Raw genomic sequence first — 14,742 nt, 5'->3', positions numbered from 1 at the left:
TGAGCCCAGGAGCCACTGCACTCCAGCCTGGGCATTAGAGCCAGAATTTGTCTCTAATAATAATAATAACATCTTATTGCATGAATGCAGAGTGGTGAAGAGACAGTCATAGTGAGCATCGTTCTTCTGTGACAAAAAATTTGGAGACAGATATTTTTAAAGTGGGGAGGAGAAGAGAGGCAGAAAGAGGTATGAATGTGAACACTGGTCTATTGTTTAACACACGTTGTTCAGTAGAGAAACTAAGTCAAATAATTGTCATCGCCTTACAAGACTCCCTTCTTTCTAGAGAAATGCACTTCAGTGGACAGGATAAAAACAATAAAAGCTGACACTTATTGATTGTTTATTACCTGCCAGACTGTTTTCTCAGCATGAAATATCTACTGCCTCAATAAATAGCTTTTATACATGTATAATACTACAACAGTCATGTTATGAAATGAATGTTTATGTTACCCCAAAATTCGTATGCTGAAATCCTAACCTCCAATATGACAGTGTTAAGAGGTGGGACCTTTTGGGAGGATATTTAAGTCATGAGGGTAGGGCCTTCATGAATGGGATTAATGCCCTTATAAAAAGAAACATAAGAGAAATAATTTCTCTCTCAGCTACGGGAGGATAAAAGTCATCTGCAAACCAGGAAGAGGGCCCTCACCAAACGCCAGACACCTTCAGCTGCTGACGCCTTGTTCTTGGAATTCACAGCCTCTATAAGTGTGAGAAATAAATGTTTGTTTTTTAAGTCACACAAATTATGGTATTTTATTATAGCAGCACAGGTTAAGGTAAGCTTTTTCAGGGATGTGTTGTTACTATTCCGATTTTAACATGAGAAAATTGAGGTATTGTGAAGTTAAGGAACGTGTTAGGATCACAAGCTGTTCAGTTGTGGTTTCAATGGCTGAAGAACATTGAAGGGAAGACAAGCACTGGATTAGATGCCCTCTGGATCAACTCCTGTGCCTGCACTATACTATATTTCATAATTTCTATTCTATTCAATTCTTTATTCCATAATTTGGCAAAATATTTGTATAAATTCTATCTGCTCTAACATAATATGAAGAATGCAAGATACATATGATCTCCTAACAAATAACTGTAAAATAAAGTTGAAGCCTTTTTAAATAGTTGTAAAGTACCAGTATGATGCATTATGATTTAGTGAACCATTTCTTACTCTCCCTTGTTACTTCTCACAAATGCTCAAACACTTCACTCAAGCCTTTCAAAGTCAGATTAGGTATAGTAATTACCCAATTATTCATTACATACTTTTGTATTTTTTAAATATCAGAAAACAAGCATAGTTTAAAATGAAAACAATTCAAGGTAGCCAGAGGGTAACTCTGTAATGATGAAATGTATAATTCACCATGTAGCTATAATTGTCATAATTCTTTTTCCAAAATATTTTACTGGAGACGTTGTACAAGACCAATGGAAATCCAAGAAGCAATCTGTTTAATAATCTAGAGAGATGAAGTGAATGTTTTCATTGGTACAAACTACTAAATTTCAAATAGCATTTAATAGGCATAAATAAATTTTTAAAATTCTAAGTAATATGCAAACACTGTAATAGTTTAATTGCTAATTTAATTTTACTTTTTGGTAAAATAAGAAAAAAAATAGAAATAGTAGATTGTTCTCGTGTTGCTATGAAAAAATACCTGAGACTGGGTATTTTATAAAGAAATGAAGTTTAATTGACTCACAGTTCCACATGGCTGAAGAGGCTTCAGGACACACTCATGGCAGAAGGCACCTCTTCACAGGGCAGCAGGAGAGAGAATGAGAGCCAGCAGGGAAATGTCAGACACTTATAAAACCATCAGATCTCATGAGAACTCACTTTATCATAAGAACAGCATGGAAAAACTTCACCTATGATTCAATGATCTCCTACCAGGTTCCTCCCACGACATGTGGGGATTATGGTATTACACTTCAAGATGAGATTTGGGTGAGGACACAAAGTTCATACCATATTATTCTGACCCCGGCCCCTCCCCAATCAGATGTCCTCACATTTCAAAACACAATTATGCCCTTCCAACAGTCTCCCAAAGTCTTAACTCATTCCAACATTAACCTGAAAGTCTAAGTCCAAAGTCTCATCTGAGACAAGGTAAGTTCCTTCTGCCTTTGAGCCTGTAATAACAAAAGAAAGTTAGTTACTTCCTAGATACAATGGGAATAAAGGCATTGGGTAAATACACCCGTTCCAAATGGGAGAAATTGGCCTAAACAAAAGGGCTATAGGCCCTATGCAAGTCTAAAATCCAATAGGAGACTCATTAAATATTAAACCTTAAAATTCCAAAATGATCTTTGACTCCATGTCTCACACCCAGATCATGCTAATGCAAGAGGTGGGTTTTCATGGCCTTGGGCAGCTCCACCCTATGGCTTTGCAATGTAGAGCCCCCCTCCTGGCTACTTTTGCAGCTGGTGCTGAGTGTCTGCGGCTTTTCCAGGTGCATGGTGCAATCTGTCAGTGGATCTACCATTCTGGGGTCTGAAGGTCTGTGGACCTCTTCTCATAGCTTCACTAGGCAGTGCCCCAGTGGGAACATTGTGTGGGGGCTCCAACCCGACATTTCCTTTCTGCACTTCCCTAGCAGAGGTTCTCCATGAGGGCTTTATTTCTGCCCGGACATCCAGACATTCCCATACATTCTCTGAAATTTAGGCGGAGGTTCTCAAACCCCAATTCTTCTCTTCTGCATACCCACAGGCCCAACACCAAGTGGAAGCTGCCAAGATTTGGGGCTTCCTTTCTCTGAAGCAATGGCCTGAGCTGTACATTGGCTCCTTTTAGCCATAGCTGGAGAAGCTGGGACACAGGGCACCAAGTCCAAGGCAGTGACACAGCAGGGGGCCCCTGAATCCAGCCCATGAAACCATGTTGCCCCCCTAATCCTCTGGGCCTGTAATGGGAACAGCTGCCGTGAAGACCATTGACATATCCTGGAGACATTTTTCCCATTGTCTTGGTGATTATCATTTGGCTCCTTATTACTTATGCAGATTTCTGCAACTAGCTTGAATTTGTCTCCAGAAAATGGCTTTTTTCTTTTCTACTACATCATCAGGCTGCAATTTTTTCAAACTTTTATGCTCTGCTTCCTCTTGAATGTTTTGCTGCTTAGAAATTTCTTCTGCCTAGTACCCTAAATCATCTCTCTTAAGTTCAAAGTTCCACAGATCTCTAAGGCAGGGACAAAATGCCAACTGTCTCTTTGCATAGTAAGAGTAACCTTTACTCCAGTTCCCAACAAGTTCCTCATCTCCATCTGAGACTACCTCAGCCTGGACTTTATTGTTCATATCACTATTGGCATTTTGGTCAAAGCCATTCAACAAGTCTCTAGGAAGTTCCAAGCTTGCCCACATCTTCCTGTTTTCTTCTGAGCTTTCCAAACTATTCCAGCCTCTTCCTGTTACCAAGTTCCAAAGTCACTTCCACATTTTCGGGTACCTTTATGGTAGAACCCCACTTGTGTTCCCAATTTACTGTATTAGTCTATTCTCACACTGTTATGAAAAAATACCCAAGACTGGTTATTTTATGAAGAAAAGAGGTTTAATTGACTCCCATTTCTGCATCATTGGAGAGGCCTAAGGACACTTACAATCATGGGGAAGACACCTCTTTACAGGGAAGCAGGAGAGAGAAAGAGAGTCAGCAGGACAACTGCTAGATGCTTATAAAACCATCAGATTTTGTGAGAACTCACTCACTATCATGAGAACAGCATGGGAAAAACCACCCACATGATTTCATTACCACCTATCAGGTCCCTCCCACAACATGGGGGGATTATGAGATTATAATTCAAGATGAGATTTGACCTGGAACACAAAGTCAAACCATATCAATAAGCATCTAATATAAAATGTCATCTTCAATTCAATGAATTAAAGCAATATTCTACTGTTCAGTAGAATAGCTACCCCAAAGCTCTAAGATGTGAAATTGGAAAGCAAAGGTGAAAGTACCATTGAGCCCTTCCGCCATTATTCCCAATATTCCACACGCATAGTAATAAATTATTCATCCCATCCTGAAAAAAATTGATTGAAGATCCTAACTCATGAGGAGCAGCGAGGAGTTACTTCTGCCAGAAAACACAGTATCCTACTGAATGTGAAGCTGCCACTAATGCTAGTCACTCAGTGCTCCTCAGGCTGTGGACCAGTGATCAAAGGGAATCATTAGTTTACTGGCAGTTGTAACAGCTACAGATTATCATGATAAACTGTAATTCTTCTTTACAATTGGGACTCTAGGAAAAATGCTGAGAAATTAGGAGATACATTAGGAACCACTGGGTGCACATTTGTCCAAAGATAACAGTAAATAATTGTGACCAAAGCAACTAAGGACTAGGATCCATCAAGCATAGATATGAGAGTTCCTTTATAATATAAGAAATGCTGACTGACCAATGTTATGCCCAATGGCAGGAGACACGCAGAATAAGTAGTGGAGAATGAAGATAATGAAAATGATTTTCAGCTACAAGAGCAGTTGCAGCAGCAAGAATTGTTTCCTAAAGCCACCACCCTGAAGGAAACATTGTGACTGATTGTACTTCCCCTCTCAGAGAAAAGTAAGAGCATTGAGCTTGCACACATGTATCCCCTCTTACAATACCACAGATTGTAATAAAGAAGGCACAAAGATATATGAGTAGTGCAGTGGACTACATCAGACATTCCTGATTAACAACTTTATCCCCTCTTGTCCTTACTTCCTTTTATTTTATCTTCTCCCTGAGTTCTGTTTTTGTATTATCAGACCCTGATAATACTAGACCCTTATATATAATTATAATATATAATATATGATATATAATATATAATCCTATCAGAATAATTATCTAATTTTCCTAAAACCAGTGTATTCATTTCTGAATTTACATTAACATGCATTCCTTTCTATGTTGAAATTATATGGGGGTAAATATTAATTTGAAACATTTATAACTATAAAAATCTAATATATTTCAGTATTTGAATACAACAATATTTAAGATTTGTTTGAATAATTTTTAAGGTCACACGTTTAAGTAGCAAACCGATATCTGAACTTATAATACCTTGATTTCAATTTCTAAATTTTAACTCTCACTATATTCTACCTCCACATTTCAAAAAAAAAAAAAAATACAAAATAGTACTGTAAAAGTTAAAGAAACATTGGTAATTAGAGGGAGAACTCATTCTCATAATGGAAAGTAAAATAGAATAACATATCATTTGTTTTACATTAAAATAATGGAATCTCTTTGGAATCTGATTGCACAATTTTTAATTTATTTTGAAGAAAAAGGAGTCAGGCATATACATGACAATTTGTGAAATGTGTAATAATGTGGACCTTTGCCTACCAAATATTAAAATGCTAATAATATACATTATGTACAGTATTTCTAAAAATAAACAAATAAATTAGTAGATTAGAACAGCCATCCCCAACCTTCTTGGCACCAGGGACCGGTTTCATGGAAGACAATGGGGGAATGGGGAGGTTGGTTTTGGGATGAAATTGTTCCACCTCAGATCACCAGGCATTTGATTCTCATAAGGAGTGCACAACCTATATCCCTCACATGTGCAGTTCACAATAGGGCTCACACTCCTTTGAGAATCTAATGCTGCTGTTGATCTGACAGGAGGTGGAGCTCAGGTAGTAGTGCTCAGTCTCTTGCTGCTCACCTCCTGCAACGCGACCCAGTTCCTCACAGACCATAGACCAGTACTAGTCCATGGCCCAGGGGTTGTAAACCCTTGGAATAGAATAGAGTCTAGAAATGGACCATAACATATGGGTTTAGGGAAAGATTATTCAGTAAGAGGAGATGGGATCTTCTTTTAGTTTAGGGGAAAAATTAAATTTTATTGTGTCACCACATTACTTATCAAAATTAATCTGAGATGTATTAAAAACAGTGGTTTTGATATTTTGTGACCCTGCAGCAGAATAGTTTTTACCAAAAGAAAACTTATTTGAAATTTAGGTATATTGTTCTATACCTAACAAATGAAAAGAGAGATCTTCTATGGTTTAAAATAGACAAAATATCAGAGAACATACTTTAAAAGACCCAGAATTAATAAATGAAATAAAAAGGGAGGTAGGGAAAATGTGAGATATTGGGCTCTAAAAGTTGACTTTCACTACAGTATTGATTACAACAAATTGTTTCACCAGTTTTAAGAACTATTGAAAAACTTTATATATCTAGAATGTTCTTTTGAAATCTGGCACCTATTAACATACAAGCAGATTTATTGATTAATAGATAGGGTACTAAGGCATCCCCTTTAACTCTGTCTAGGTTAAGGTAATAATAAAGTTAAATTGAGCAAGGAAAGCCACGATATTTTATCATGCTATATTTTCTTTATCTTGTATTATGCATGATTGTTTTTCATCAAAAGCATATTAATAGATGATATGTTTTATTGTGAAGTTAATTTTATAAAACTTGATGATTATTCTAAATAAATAAAGCTTTTGGAGGAAATTGAAAATGTAGTTTATGTTGATTTTTTTTAAAAGCTGATGTTTTAAGAATATGTAATGTTATCTACTTGGGTGTATTTGTCCGTTTCCACACTGCTGTAAAGAACTACCTGAGACTGGCTAAATTATAAAGAAAAGCGGTATAATTGACTCACAGTTCTGCATGACTGGAGAGGTTTCAGGAAACTTAGAATCCTGGTGGAAGGTGAAGGGGAAGCAAGGTATATGTCACTTTGCAGCGGGAGGGGAGAGAGAGAGAGACAGAGAGGGAGAGAGAGAGAGAGAGAGAAAGAGAGAGAGAGAGAGAAGAAGTGGTACAATTTTAAACCACCAGTTCTCATGAGAATTCATTCACTATCACAAAAACAACGAGGGGAAAACTGTCCCCATGATCCAATCACCTCCCACCAGGTTCCTCTCTTGACACAGGAGGATTACAATTGAGAAGAGATTGGGTGGGGACACAGAATCAAATCATATCATTGGATATTTATAAAATTGTGTTTAATATTTATACCTGGTGTCTGTAACTGTGAATATGTCATATTCATCTACTGCTTGTGTATAAATACATAAAAACTAAAATACAAACAATTGGAATATTTTATTACAATACACAGTAATTTGAATGTAATAATTTTATTCTCTCTATAAAACATTGCATAATATGAAATTTCTTTCTTTGTTTAGGTGATATGAGAGCTGTGTTGATTATTTTTAAATTAAGGGGTTAAAATATTTTGGCCCAATAGAATACATGCTAGCGTGTCTTTCTGTATCGTCTTTACTTCCCTTTCTTCTTTCCCACTTTCTTAATTTTTACTCCTTTTACTTCTTTTCTTCCTCTTTTCTGTCTCTCTCACTTGCTCTTGTTCTTACTATGCTTTCCCAGGACTGCTGTTTACTTTTTTTCCTTATAAAACCAATTAACAAGATCCGTTTTCCAAAAAGGTAATCACATCCTTTGTAGGAAGCGGACCTTTGTTTCATGCCCACGGCAAGATCTCATGCTTCCCTAAGCAGACAGTACATTTAGGTTTCACATCTGTCTCTCTCTTTCTTTGTCTGCTTTTTTTTTTCTTTTTTCTTCTTTTTGTTACCTCAAGCCATTAGGAAGAAGGAGGGTATTCTCTTCTCAAAGCACCTGCATTTAATTGTAGGTTATTTCTTGTCCCACTGGAACACATGAACAATTGGATTAAAATACACCGTACTGATACAAAACAAAAACAAACACACACACAAAAAAAAATCAAAAGAGAACATTCTCATTTGGAGAATGATTTGCATCATTCAGAAGCAAAAATAAAACAACTAAATTAAATAGAAGCTCTCGGTCTATAGAACTTAGGTGTTTTGGTTTGCAGGAATTCTATTTTTACCTTCCTCTTCCTTTGACTCCATCATGTTAACACTTTGAACTAAAAGCATTATAATCAGAAAATCAATATCATGAAATGTATCTATTAAAACCTCACCTTACATTAAAAAAAAATACTGTAGTTTACTGAGCTTACAGTCTCTTGTTTGTGTATTAGTGGAAAAATTTCCCACACAGCCTTGGCTGCTACTCAAAGTCTACATCTAAATGTATATAATTCAATAAGATCAAGACACTGTCTTTTTAGGAGAGATTTACTTAGAATATAAATTTTACTTAAGTTACAGCTGTAAATATATTTTTCATCCTGCTGTCTATATGAAGTTTTAATTGGTTATTTATGAAGGGTTATAAAATCCAGACACAAAAGAATAGGAAAAGTGTGCACATTTGAAATTTCATAATAACTGCTTTCTATATTTACAGGAGTGTTTTCAGGAATAAAAACTGTAGCCAGAAAGTTGCAAACACAACTGCAAAAATGCCTTTCTCCCACATTTTATATTTAATGTTCCACTGACTATGCTATTGTAGGGTGAGAAATGATAATAAAACTGGAAATGTTGTCTGGACTGAAACATGTGTACTAGGTATATCATTTTTGGCAAATGTATTACAGTTCAAAAGTAACGTCACATGTCCCCAAAATGGCACAGGAGAATCTGAAGTTATATTTGGCTCTTTTTACTATCTTATTTTATTCTTGCATCTATGCATATTGAAAATCTAAAACATCTAATTTTATAACTCGTATTTACAGTATAAACGAATATAAAATATCTAGAATGAAAAATTTAGATATTATGAAATATCAACAAGGTATAAAGAACAGCCAATGTGAGCCTGTCTATGATCATATAAGCACTGACAAGTCAGATAGAACATTGTCTTTATATTATGTGGCACTTTGAGGGCAGGCTTCTGTGTCATCATGCAAAAGGTTCTAGGAGCTGTCACTCTCTCGATTCAGTGTTACAGTATGACAATCTCCACCTTTTCAGGATAAAAATAAATTAAAGCCCTTATAAATAATGAAGGTTTATGGATATTAAAAAAAAAACTTGATGGAATGAATTGAGAATAGAAAGAATTTGAATGAAATCTTAAAATCTATAAGACTAAAAGCAAATTATAAATATTAATTTAAAATTTTTCAGCTGTGGTTACTATTTGTTTACCCTTTCCAAGATGCAAATATTCTGCATGCTGCAGATTTAAATATTGTTTTGTAAATTAACTTTACAATTTATAGCCATTAAATGATTTTAATTAATTCTTCTCTGTATACCATTTCCATAAAACCCATCTATAGTGGCTATATGAAACCTATAATTTTAGTTTCTCTATTTATTATTACCATTAGAATTATTCTTGATTTTGCTTTGTTCCTGTCCAATTTTATTTTGTAGAATGTATATTTTCCCCATTGATGTGTATCAGTATATACATAATGTGTGAAGCTCTAAAAATCCATTCACTTTAGTTGTTCTTTTTTTTAAATTTTATTTATCTTTTTAAGATGGAGTTTTGTTCTCATTGCTCAGGCTGCAGTGCAATGGTGGGATCTTGGCTCACTTCAACCTCCGCCTCCCGGGTTCAAGCGAGTAGCTGGGATTACAGGTATGAGCCACCACACCCAGCTAATTTTGTATTTTTCTAGTACAGATGGGGTTTCTCCATGTTGGTCAAGTCGGTCTAGAACTTCTGACCTCAGGTGATCCACCCGCCTCGGCCTTCCAAAGTGCTGGGATTACAGGCGTGAGCCACTTCGCCCACTTCTCCCAGCCTTAGTTGTTCTTCTTAAGACATTGGTAATTTAACCCATTCATTTAGACTCGATTTCTTATAAATGCCTTCATTCATTAAATTCTTTATTTCCTGAAATTAATTAAACACTTAAAGAAATCTTGTTATTAGTAGGCACTATGAAATCATGGAAAATAAATTCAGGAAAATATTTATTGAAAGTATAATTATTTGTACACATATATATTCATCAATTATATTTCTCAAGAACTTGATATATGTCAAAAATCAGAAATTCAACAAAAATAGAAAGTATATGTAAAATGTTTGACAAATACAAAAAATTAAGTCAGTTTTATTGAATTCAGACATTGCTTTAAGTTTTGTGCAATAAATGAGATCAAAGTTGAGTTGTTTCACAATGAAAGTTTTTCTTTTTTTGCCATTGATATTATTAAGTCGGTGCAAAATTGTGGTTTCTGTCACTGCTTTTAATATCTATGAACTGAAGATTTTAAAAAGGTTCTAATATATGATATGAGTGAAGTTTGGAGAAGACTGCTTGGATTGGAAGCATCTTTGTTATGGACTAGCTGCAAAGCCTTAAAGCAAGTAATAGGACCTACTAATAACAGTGATGGGTAAGCCATTTAAATATATATATATACACACACACACACAAACATGTATAAGGATGTGTATTTATCCACTGTGCTTAGAATAGTGATTGTCACATGTATCTCAGCAAAAATTATTGTCACCTTTATTATTGTTTTTATCTCTTGTCCAAGTGCCAAACTAATTGTGAAATTAGATGAAACTATATGATGTAGCAGAAACAAAAGAGTACATTTGTTGGAGAACAAGCTGATGCTGTAGAAGGTGGCTTATATCACAGGAAATTAGGTTTCCCAAAACTGCATCCCAGAAGGTGAGACATATTTCTCACCTTCTCAGAGCCAGTGTTACATTAGAACAGAACATTATAACAGATATCTCTGCTACAGCAGCAATGTATATGGCTGGAAGTTTTAAGACATGAAGGGGTAGCAAGGAAAGGGAGAGTTGTGAGCTACCAAAAGAGAATAAAGGAAGAGACTACACACTAAATTTTCTCTTTTTAAAACTCTCATATCACAAAATCACTCCACCAAAGATACAGCATAGGCAAGTGAAGCAGATAAAAGAGGAAAGAAACTTTACACTAATGGCACTCCCTTAAAAAGTTTGTAAATTTTAAGAAAAGAAAATAAGTCTCTAGCAAAACAATGGGTTATTAAATTTATCATGACAAATCATAGAACAAAGATAAGTAGGTCTTTGGGTTCTCTTAGATTATTTTCTGGAGGACTGAAAAAGTTTGACTAGGAAGTATAATCTTTAATACAGATAAGGAATCAAGTGATGTCCTCTGGATTAATGCATTTATTTTTAATAGATATTTATTGCCATTGAGGATACAAAAATCATCAAAACAAATTGTGTCCTATTGAAGAATCAGTAGGTATAGAAACAGGAACAGACACAGAAAATAAGTACGGATATTGATATAGTATAAGTACAAATAGATATGTCTATTTACACATGTTTGTTCATTTTATTTTGGAATAGAACAATTTAATTAGCAGAAAAAAATGTGTTTAGTACAGTTAGGGATGAGATTCATTCATTCATTGTTGAACAGGGATTTATAGCCTATGAGAATACAGCAAAGATAAAAAGCAAATCCCTATCTTCAAAGAGCTTGCTTATCTATACATAGACCTATATCAAGACTTAATATTAATTTAATATATTGAATTATTCTAAATACAAATTATAAACGTAAATTGCTCATTGAAAATTTTGCTTAGAATTTCAAATGCATAAGACTAAGTAAATAAATGTAAATGTTTTAAAGTGTAGAATTAAAAAAAATATATTAGTTGTTGGGAAAGTAGTCTTTTAACCTTTCTAAGAAAGGTAAACCATGGAATACTCTGCAGCCATAAAAAAGAATGAGTTCATGTCCTTTGTAAGCACATGGATGAAGCTGGAAACCATCATTCTAAGCAAACTATCGCAAGGACAGAAAATCAAACACTGCATGTTCTCACTCATAGGTGGGGATTGAGCAATGAGGACACAGGGTGGGGAACATCACACACCGGGGCCTATCATGGAGTGAGGGAAGTGGGGAGGGATAGCATTAAGAAAAATACCTAATGTAATGATGAGTTAATAGGTACAGCACACCAACATAACACATGGATACATATGTACAAACCTGCACGTTCTGCACATGTACCCTAGAACTTAAAGTATAATAAAAAAAAGAAAGGTGAGTATATTCTTTATTTTTATTTTTATTTTTTATTTTTTTATTTTTTATTATTATTATACTTTAAGTTCTAGGGTACATGTGCATAACGTGCAGGTTTGTTACATATGTATACTTGTGCCACGTTGCTGTGCTGCACCCATCAACTCGTCAGCACCGAACTACTCGTCATTTACATCAGGTATAACTCCCAATGCAATCCCTCCCCCCTTCCCCCTCCCCATAATAGGCCCCTGTGTGTGATGTCCCCCTTCCCGAGTCCAAGTGATCTCATTGTTCAGTTCCCACCTATGAGTGAGAACATGCGGTGTTTGGTTTTCTGTTCTTGTGATAGTTTGCTAAGAATGATGGTTTCCAGCTGCATCCATGTCCCTACAAAGGACACAAATTCATCCTTTTTTATGGCTGCATAGTATTCCATGGTGTATATGTGCCTCATTTTCTTAATCCAGTCTGTCACTGATGGACATTTGGGTTGATTCCAAGTCTTTGCTATTGTGAATAGTGCCTCAATGAACATACGTGTGCATGTGTCTTTATAGCAGCATGATTTATAATCCTTTGGGTATATACCCAGTAATGGGATGCCTGGGTCATATGGTACATCTAGTTCTAGATCCTTGAGGAATCGCCATACTGTTTTCCATAATGGTTGAACTAGTTTACAATCCCACCAACAGTGTAAAAGTGTTCCTATTTCTCCACATCCTCTCCAGCACCTGTTGTTTCCTGACTTTTTAATGATTGCCATTCTAACTGGTGTGAGATGGTATCTCATTGTGGTTTTGATTTGCATTTCTCTGATGGCCAGTGATGATGAGCATTTTTTCATGTGTCTGTTGGCTGTGTGAATGTCTTCTTTTGAGAAATGTCTGTTCATATCCTTTGCCCACTTTTTGATGGGGTTGTTTGTTTTTTTCTTGTAAATTTGTTTGAGTTCTTTGTAGGTTCTGGATATTAGCCCTTTGTCAGATGAGTAGATTGCAAAAATTTTCTCCCATTCTGTAGGTTGCCTGTTCACTCTGATGGTAGTTTCTTTTGCTGTGCAGAAGCTCTTTAGTTTAATGAGATCCCATTTGTCAATTTTGGCTTTTGCTGCCGTTGCTTTTGGTGTTTTAGACATGAAGTCTTTGTCCATGCCTATGTCCTGAATGGTACTACCTAGGTTTTCCTCTAGGGTTTTTATGGTATTAGGTCTAACATTTAAGTCTCTAATCCATCTTGAATTAATTTTCGTATAAGGAGTAAGGAAAGGATCCAGTTTCAGCTTTCTACTTATGGCTAGCCAATTTTCCCAGCACCATTTATTAAATAGGGAATCCTTTCCCCATTTCTTGTTTCTCTCAGGTTTGTCAAAGATCAGATGGCTGTAGATGTGTGGTATTATTTCTGAGGACTCTGTTCTGTTCCATTGGTCTATATCTCTGTTTTGGTACCAGTACCATGCTGTTTTGGTTACTGTAGCCTTGTAGTATAGTTTGAAATCAGGTAGTGTGATGCCTCCAGCTTTGTTCTTTTGACTTAGGATTGTCTTGGAGATGCGGGGTCTTTTTTGGTTCCATATGAATTTTAAAGCAGTTCTTTCCAATTCTGTGAAGAAACTCATTGGTAGCTTGATGGGGATGGCATTGAATCTATAAATTACCTTGGGCAGTATGGCCATTTTCACGATATTGATTCTTCCTATCCATGAGCATAGTATGTTCTTCCACTTGTTTGTGTCCTCTTTAATTTCACTGAGCAGTGGTTTGTAGTTCTCCTTGAAGAGGTCCTTTACATCCCTTGTAAGTTGGATTCCTAGGTATTTTATTCTCTTTGAAGCAATTGTGAATGGAAGTTCATTCATGATTTGGCTCTCTGTTTGTCTGTTACTGGTGTATAAGAATGCTTGTGATTTTTGCACATTAATTTTGTATCCTGAGACTTTGCTGAAGTTGCTTATCAGCTTAAGGAGATTTTGGGCTGAGACAATGGGGTTTTCTAAATATACAATCATGTCATCTGCAAACAGGGACAATTTGGCTTCTTCTTTTCCTAACTGAATACCCTTGATTTCTTTCTCTTGCCTGATTGCCCTAGCCAGAACTTCCAACACTATGTTGAATAGGAGTGGTGAGAGAGGGCATCCCTGTCTTGTGCCAGTTTTCAAAGGGAATTTTTCCAGTTTTTGCCCATTCAGTATGATATTGGCTGTGGGTTTGTCATAAATAGCTCTTATTATTTTGAGGTACGTTCCATCAATACCGAATTTATGGAGCGTTTTTAGCATGAAGGGCTGTTGAATTTTGTCAAAAGCCTTTTCTGCATCTATTGAGATAATCATGTGGTTCTTGTCTTTGGTTCTGTTTATATGCTGGATTATGTTTATTGATTTGCGAATGTTGAACCAGCCTTGCATCCCAGGGATGAAGCCCACTTGATCATGGTGGATAAGCTTTTTGATGTGCTGCTGAATCCGGTTTGCCAGTATTTTATTGAGGATTTTTGCATCGATGTTCATCAGGGATATTGGTCTAAAATTCTCTTTTTTTGTTGTGTCTCTGCCAGGCTTTGGTATCAGGATGATGTTGGCCTCAAAAAATGAGTTAGGGAGGATTCCCTCTTCTTCTATTGATTGGAATAGTTTCAGAAGCAATGGTACCAGCTCCTCTGGTCTTTGATGATGGTGACGTACTGATGGGGTTTTGGTGTAGGTGTCCTTCCTGTTTGATAGTTTTCCTTCTAACAGTCAGGACCCTCAGCTGTAGGTCT

Source organism: Theropithecus gelada, chromosome 5, assembly GCF_003255815.1.
Source record: "Theropithecus gelada isolate Dixy chromosome 5, Tgel_1.0, whole genome shotgun sequence".
Classification (NCBI taxonomy): Eukaryota; Metazoa; Chordata; class Mammalia; order Primates; family Cercopithecidae; genus Theropithecus; species Theropithecus gelada.
Note: the sequence above shows the minus strand (reverse complement) of the source record.